Below are 7264 nucleotides of genomic sequence, written 5' to 3' on the forward strand. Positions count from 1 at the left end.
TGCTAGTATTAATTCATATTTTTTCTCTCTATCAGCTCCATCATACGTCAGCAGGAGTCCACAGACCTCATGTCTGACGATTCCTTATGAGATAAAAACACAATCCTTATGAGGATTGATTCCTTCTGAGAGCGCACTATAAAAGGACTCATGTTTAACACGCAGTAGTTCAGATACTCGCCAGCTAGGCAGTTAGTTGCTTTTTCACATAGTGATTCACATTTCACAAATAAACAAGAGAAAACAGTGGTGACAGGGACAGCGAAGAAGAGTCTACACCAGAGAACACAGCCTTTTCCAAGTTCTGCTCATCTGAATGCATATTGTGTCCCAATGGTCATCAATTGAAAGGATAATCATTGATGAATGTCACAAAAATGTGCAATGTAGAAACAGTTCTTTCCAAGTACACGATTCACAATTGCAGAGGGAATGGAAAAGTCTGCTTCAAACATAATGGAGTTAATATAGCAGGGCATTGTGATCATGTCACTTTGCATGGATAAAATGGCCAACATTGTTGAAAATTAATCACAGCAATCAAATAAGTCCATGCAAACCTTGGCCTTACAGTACCTCACTAATCTGCATCAAAGTGTTCTCCAGATGAGTGGTAGCAGCAAAATGCAGTTTGTAAGAGGAATGAAGGCAAAAGGGCTATGGAAGGAGGGACTTCTTCCACTTTTCACCCTTTGCCTCCTGAGCTACAATCATGTTTGTGAATCAGTAGCGAACATGCAGCTTCTTGACCCAATGGTTGAGTGTTCCCCTGTACAGGTTGGGTGAAATAGGCATCAAGACCCAGAGGACATCAGCCAAGAGCATTTCAGAAATAAAAGCCGTGATCTAAACAAGCCTGCCTCTACCTCTGTTGAAGTCACAAGAGTTACACCACAAAAAAGCAGTAGGAAAAGGAAAAGTTAAGCTTTGTAGTTTACTGAGGGTAAGCACATGGTTGCATGAGAAAATGTTATGTTGTAAAGTTTATTTTCTTTAGCAGAATTACATAAATTTTATTTGCATCACTTTCCTGTGTTGCCCATTCTGGGTGACTGGCCTTTTCACTTGTTTTGTTAATGAATGGGAAGACATAAATTAACAGGGACTGATGGGAGATGTAGAAGGTCTGGTTGGTTGTTTGCAGGACAACATTTTGTCAGTGGCATTGGGCGGCAGTTGGGTGGAAAGTGGGAGTTGCATATTATTTTAACATCAGTCAGTGGTAGTAACTAACTGAAATAAACAAAGACACAGCAGGCCTGGCAGAATCTATGGAGAGAGAAACAGAGTTCACATTTCAGGTCATGACCTTTCATCAGTATTACATCTGCTGCACATCTGAATTGCATTATAGCGCTCCTGGCCTTCATTGTTCCCTTTTCTCAAGGGGGTTATCAGGCAAGTTTGGAATGGACATCCATTGCCTTCTTGCAGCTATTCCTTGAGGTGGCTTGCAGGTCCATAGATGTCAAGCAGCATGGACTACAGCACGATGAATATAGTCTTTGCAGTTCCCTGGCAATCTAGCGCGCACCTGCAGAAATATCTTTCTATCATTGCACACCAGCTGTACACTCATGGAATGGAAGACCTTGTGATTTATGACTACTCCTGTCTGATCTTTGGCTGCAAGGTTGCCCTCTGCATTTAATTGATGATGCCATTTACCAGTGGGAAGCTTGTCAGAAATGAAAATCTGAGTGCCCACGCATTCTGACTGTTGTCACCACAAGTGAAAGTCACAGAACTGCCAGCTCTGGCAAACTCTCAATTTGTCAACTACTTTATGCATTTGCATCTGCCAACTGGAAGATTGTGGATATATTGTAGGTAGTGCCTTGGAAGGACCTGAAGACAAAAAGTAGAGGGTGGTGATTACTTTGCTACTAGTAATGTGCGTCCACTATATCCAGCAGGATGGAGGGTGCTAAAAAAATGTCATCTCCTATGAGGCCAAAGATGTCCGTCACCACCCGAGACTCTGGAACATCTGTTTTTCCAACTGGTCAGGGAAGCTGCAGTCTTTATCTGTTGCCTATTACACAATGTTTTGCAGATAATGCTTCTTACAAGTTGCACCGTTCAGCTGTTGCTCTCTTTGCCATGTCCAGCTGCAGTTTTGTCAACAGCAGCCTGTTCAAGGTCCAAGCTAAGGCCTAAGCCAAGTCATCACCCAAGCTGATCTGATCCTGTTACCTCCAAAGCGTAGAATGTAAGCTCCCGGCAAAAGTACTTTGAACAAATCCTTTCCAACCAGTTGGTTAGAAAGCACCTACTGTGTATTTATTGAAGTACATGTATCACTTTTGATCAGGCCCAAGAATTGCCCTTTTCTCTCCTAGGTTTCCATACCGAGGTCCAGGAAACTTGAGAATCCTGTGGATTCACTGTTAAAATTTGCGAGTTTGTTGAACTATCGCTTCAATTGCAAGATTAGTATATGTTCATAGCTAATCCATCTCTCCTGAGGGGTTTACATGCAACCAGCCCAAAGTGCCCAAGTTAATCACAGAAGTCAGAAGGTGGCATCATCTCTCAAACATGCTTAAATCCCAGCCTTGCCTAAACTCATATGCTGATTCACATTAAAACTCCCCCAAAGGTTTCTGTTTGTTCCATGCTAATTACTTTAGCCACAAAGATTTCTCATTCAAAGTGACCCATTGGTCAATTTTGAAATTTTAGGACAGTAGCTGGAAAATACTGTGTCTGATGGTGCGAAGCTAAATGTATGGGAAGAGATCTTAAACCATGGAAAAAAACTGACAACACTTGCATCCAGAATTCAAAGGGCAGCAAGAAATTACAGGATGCGAGAGTTCAATGTAAACGAGCAGCAAATAACTGTCAAATGAGATAAGTATGTGGAAATTCACTAAACTTAGGTAACAAAACGGCAAAAGATTTAATTATCTAAGTTTTGTTTACTGTGAAAATATGCCCAATCTGACTGATTTCTCTTCCCATTTAGGTCATCACTGTACGACTAAGCCTTTTATTTACTTAACAAAAACAAAAATACCTGGAAAAACTCAGCAGGTCTGACAGCATCTGCGGAGAGGAACACAGTTAACGTTTCAAATCTGTATGACTCTTCAACAGTACTAAGGAAAAATAGAAAAGGAGTGAAATATAAGCTGGTTTAAGGGGGGGGGTGGGATGAGTAGAGCTGGATAGAGGACCAGTGATAGGTGGAGATTGCCAAAAGATGTCATAGACAAAAGGACAAAAATTTGTTGACGGTGGTGGTATTAGCTAAGAAATGTGCTAATGGTGACATTAAGGGGAGAAAGCAGGACGAGCAAGGTAGCCCTTATGGGGGTGGGGTGGGGGGAGGGGATTGAAATAGGCTAAAAGGTAGAGATAAAACAATGGATAGAAATACATTTAAAAATAATGGAAATAGGTGGGAAAATAAATATATATATAAATTATTGGAAAAGGGGGGAATCGGAAAGGGGGTGGGGATGGAGGAGAGAGTTAATGATCTAAAGTTGTTGAACTCAATATTCAGTCCGGAAGGCTGTAAAGTGCCTAGTTGGAAGATGAGGTGCTGTTCCTTCAGGTTACAGTGAGCTTCATTGGAACATTGCAGCAGGCCAAGGACGGACATGTGGGCATGAGAGCAGGGTGGTGTGTTGATATGGCAAGCCGGGGGTTGAAGGGAAGATGTGTTTGGTGGTGGCTTTCGCGCTTCCACCCTCACGCCTTCCTCTCCCTCCCAGAACCATGATAGGGTCCCCCTTGTCTTCACTTATAATCCCACGAGCCTCCGCATTCAAAGGATCATCCTCCACCAACTCCAGCATGATGCCACCACCAAACACATCTTCCCTTCACCCCTCCGGCAGCATTACGCAGGGATCGTTCCCTCCGGGACACCCTGGTCCACTCCTCCATCACCCCCTACACCTTTCCCACAGCACCTTCCCATGCAACCGAAGAAGGTGCAACATCTGCCCCTTTACTTTCCCTCTCCTCACCGTCCAAGGGCCCAAAGACTCCTTTCAAGTGAAGGAGCATTTCACTTGCTCTTCCCTCAATTTAGTCTACTGCATTCGCTGCTCCCAATGCGGTCTCCTCTACATTGGAGAGACCAAACGCAGACTGGGTGACTGCTTTGTGGAACACCTTCGTTCTGTCCGCAAGCATGACCCAGACTTCCCTGTTGCTATCTTAACCTTGCTTGTCCTGCTTTCTACCCTTAATGTCACCATTAGCACATTTCTTAGCTAATATCACTACTGTCAACACCTTTTTGTCCTTTTGTCTATGACATCTTTTGGCAATCTCCACCTATCACTGGCCCTCTATCCAGCTTCTACCTGTCCCACCCCGCCTTAAACCAGCTTATACTTCACCTCTTTCCTATTTTTTCTTAGTGCTGGTGAAGAGTCATACAGACTTGAAATGTTAGCTGTATTCCTCTCTGCAGATGCTGTCAGACCTGCTGAGTTTTTCCAGCTATTTTTGTTTTTGTTTCGGATTCCCAGCATCCGCAGCTTTTTGCTTTTATCTTAGTGTTTAATTGACAGCCACTTCTCTTCAAGGAATTCCTACCTTGCTCCTCTCTCTGACAGGATTTCCGCCTCTCTCTTTTGCCCTGTTCACCTTCATTGCTTTCCATTTCTCTCCTGGTGTTTGACAAGGTGTTTACTAAAACCCGCTTTCACAGCCATATTTCCTTTCTCAGTGACTGTCTCCATCTCCGACTTACCCCACGTGGATTTCAATTGAAGTTCCATCCCTCGTGTTTCAAACCCACCCAGGATTACAGGTATCTCCAAGACATACAACCCTCCTCGGACTGCTGTCCTCGTTGCATCCTGAGATCCACACTCAGTGCCACGTGCTGCCATATGAACACAATCGACCTCTCCCTCCAGCAGCACCAATGCACCCTATTTCTAAGTTGTCCTTGTCCCCAGTTTCATTTTATTCTTCGTCTCATCCAACACCTCAACAAGAAACTTTGTTTCTTTCTTTCAGGTGCAAAGGAACACAAGCTCCAACAACTCATCGACACCAACACCCATCCAGGACCCTCCACTCCTGCCCATACCTCTGCCCCCACCCCTTCATCCAATCCCAGCCCCGGCTGTGTATTCACCATTCCCCCTGATTTAGGTGGTGAATCCCAATGAAGTGGGCAGCTTTGACCTGGATGGTGCCAAGTTTCCTAAGGGCAGAATTTTCACCTTGGCGGGCGTGCATCCGACCCGCTCAAACGTGAAATGATGTGCGATGATGTCAGGCGAGTGTCCTGACGCCAACGTGCAGTCACATGATAGTTCAGTCTGCGGGTGCACATGGGAATCGGCAGTGCACCCACAGACAATTAGAAGGCCTATTAAGGCCATTAAAGTGTTAATTAACTTAAATTTTTCGAAAAGGCCAAGCGGCCTTTGCATTTTTTTGGAAATGTCATCCATGGGCGAGATGAGGTTTCTAACATCAAATAAAAATAAAATAAAATTTTTGAAATTTCATTTATAACATGTCCCTACTCATGTGACAGTCACATGAAGGGACATGTTTTATAACATTTTTAAATATTTTATTTCTAATTTTTTAAACTTTTCATCTCCCTGAGACAGTTCTGTGCCTCAGGGAGATTTTCAGGCGCTCACTCGCGTGCATGCACGAAGTTCCCTGCTTGCCCTGCTCGCCCTTCTCCTCCCCCACACAAGCAGATCTGAGCGCTGCCACTTGCATTTCACGCTGGGCGGGCCTTAATTGGCCTATCGGCATGAAATGGCGGTTGGCTTCCCGGCCACTCCCGCCAAGCCTGCCCGACAATGGGAAAATTCTGTCCTAAATGTTTTTGGAGTTGGATCCCTCCTGGCAAGTGAAGAGTATTGCATCACATTTCTGATTTGTGCCTTTAGGTGATGGACAGGTTTTGTGGGTGACTCTTAAACAGCATAGAATATTCAAAAAGTGCCGTAAGAATAAAACCAGCCAGACCACTTGTCAGCAACTTAGGCAGCAGATTTGGACATGAAAGGGATTGTGGTGGAAAATTTTCCAATGGCTAGAGTCATACATGGTGCAAAGGAAGATTAGAAGGTGAGCCACTCACAGCAAAATTCCCTCTGACCTGCTCTTGTAGCCATTGCATTTATGTGACTGGCTCAGTTCAGTTTCTGGTCAATGGTAACCCCCAGTATGCTGATAGTGGGGAATTTGATGATGATAATGCCTTAGCATATCAATGGACAGCTGGTGGACCCTCTGTTGCAGATAGTCATTGTTTGACATGAATGTCAGATGCCGCTACCAAATATTGTCCAGGCCTTGCAGCCAGCGCGCATTGGATTGCTTCATTGCCTGAGGAATTGTAAATGGAACTGAACTCTACAATCATCAGCAAACATCCCTACTTCTGACCCTATGAAGGCAGAAAGGTAGAAGGAAGATTTAAATAAAAGCAAAATTCTGCAGATGCTGGAAATCTGAAATAAAAACAGAAAATGCTGGAAAAACTCAGCAGGTCTGACAGCATCTGACAACAGAGTTAATGTTTCACGTTAGTATGACCCTTTTTCAGAGCTTTCTTCAGCTACTACATCAGCAATTATGTCAATAACCTTCTTCAAGGTTATTGATGTAGTAGCTGAAAATTGCTGAATCTAGGACACTGCCCTGAGGGCTCTTAAAGCAATATCCTCGGGCTGAGATGATTGAATTCCAAAATCCACAACCACCTTCCTGTGTAGCCAGTAGAGAGTTTGCCACACTATCTGAATCCAATGCCTCGGTTGACGTCTAGTAATAACATTTGGTTTTGTTCTTATTTTATTTGGCCTTCCAGGCCATTTAAAAGTCAATCACATTGCCGTACATGGCTTTGGAGTCACATATCAGCTAGATCAGAAGGTTTCCTTCCCTGAATTAATGAACCAGTTGGGATTTTACAACTATCAGGTGTCTTTATGTTCACCATTGATACTTCTTATTTCAGATATTTTAACTGGAGTCCAATTCTCCAATTCACAAGTTGTCATGGTGGGATTTGATCTTGTGTCTCTAGATTATTGGTCCAGGCTCCCAGATCACTAGTCTAGTAACATAGCCACCATGTTCTTTAAAAGTTTATAGAATTTACTGAAGGTGCAAGAAATTCACCAGGCTCCTAAGACAGCACCTTCCAAACCCATGACCACTACCATTTAGAAGGACAAGGACAACAGACACATGGGAACCCCACCACCTGGAAGTTCCTCTCCAAGCCACTCACTATCCTGACATGGAAATATACCAT

The sequence above is a fragment of the Carcharodon carcharias genome, chromosome 2 (assembly GCF_017639515.1).
Source record: "Carcharodon carcharias isolate sCarCar2 chromosome 2, sCarCar2.pri, whole genome shotgun sequence".
Classification (NCBI taxonomy): domain Eukaryota; kingdom Metazoa; phylum Chordata; class Chondrichthyes; order Lamniformes; family Lamnidae; genus Carcharodon; species Carcharodon carcharias.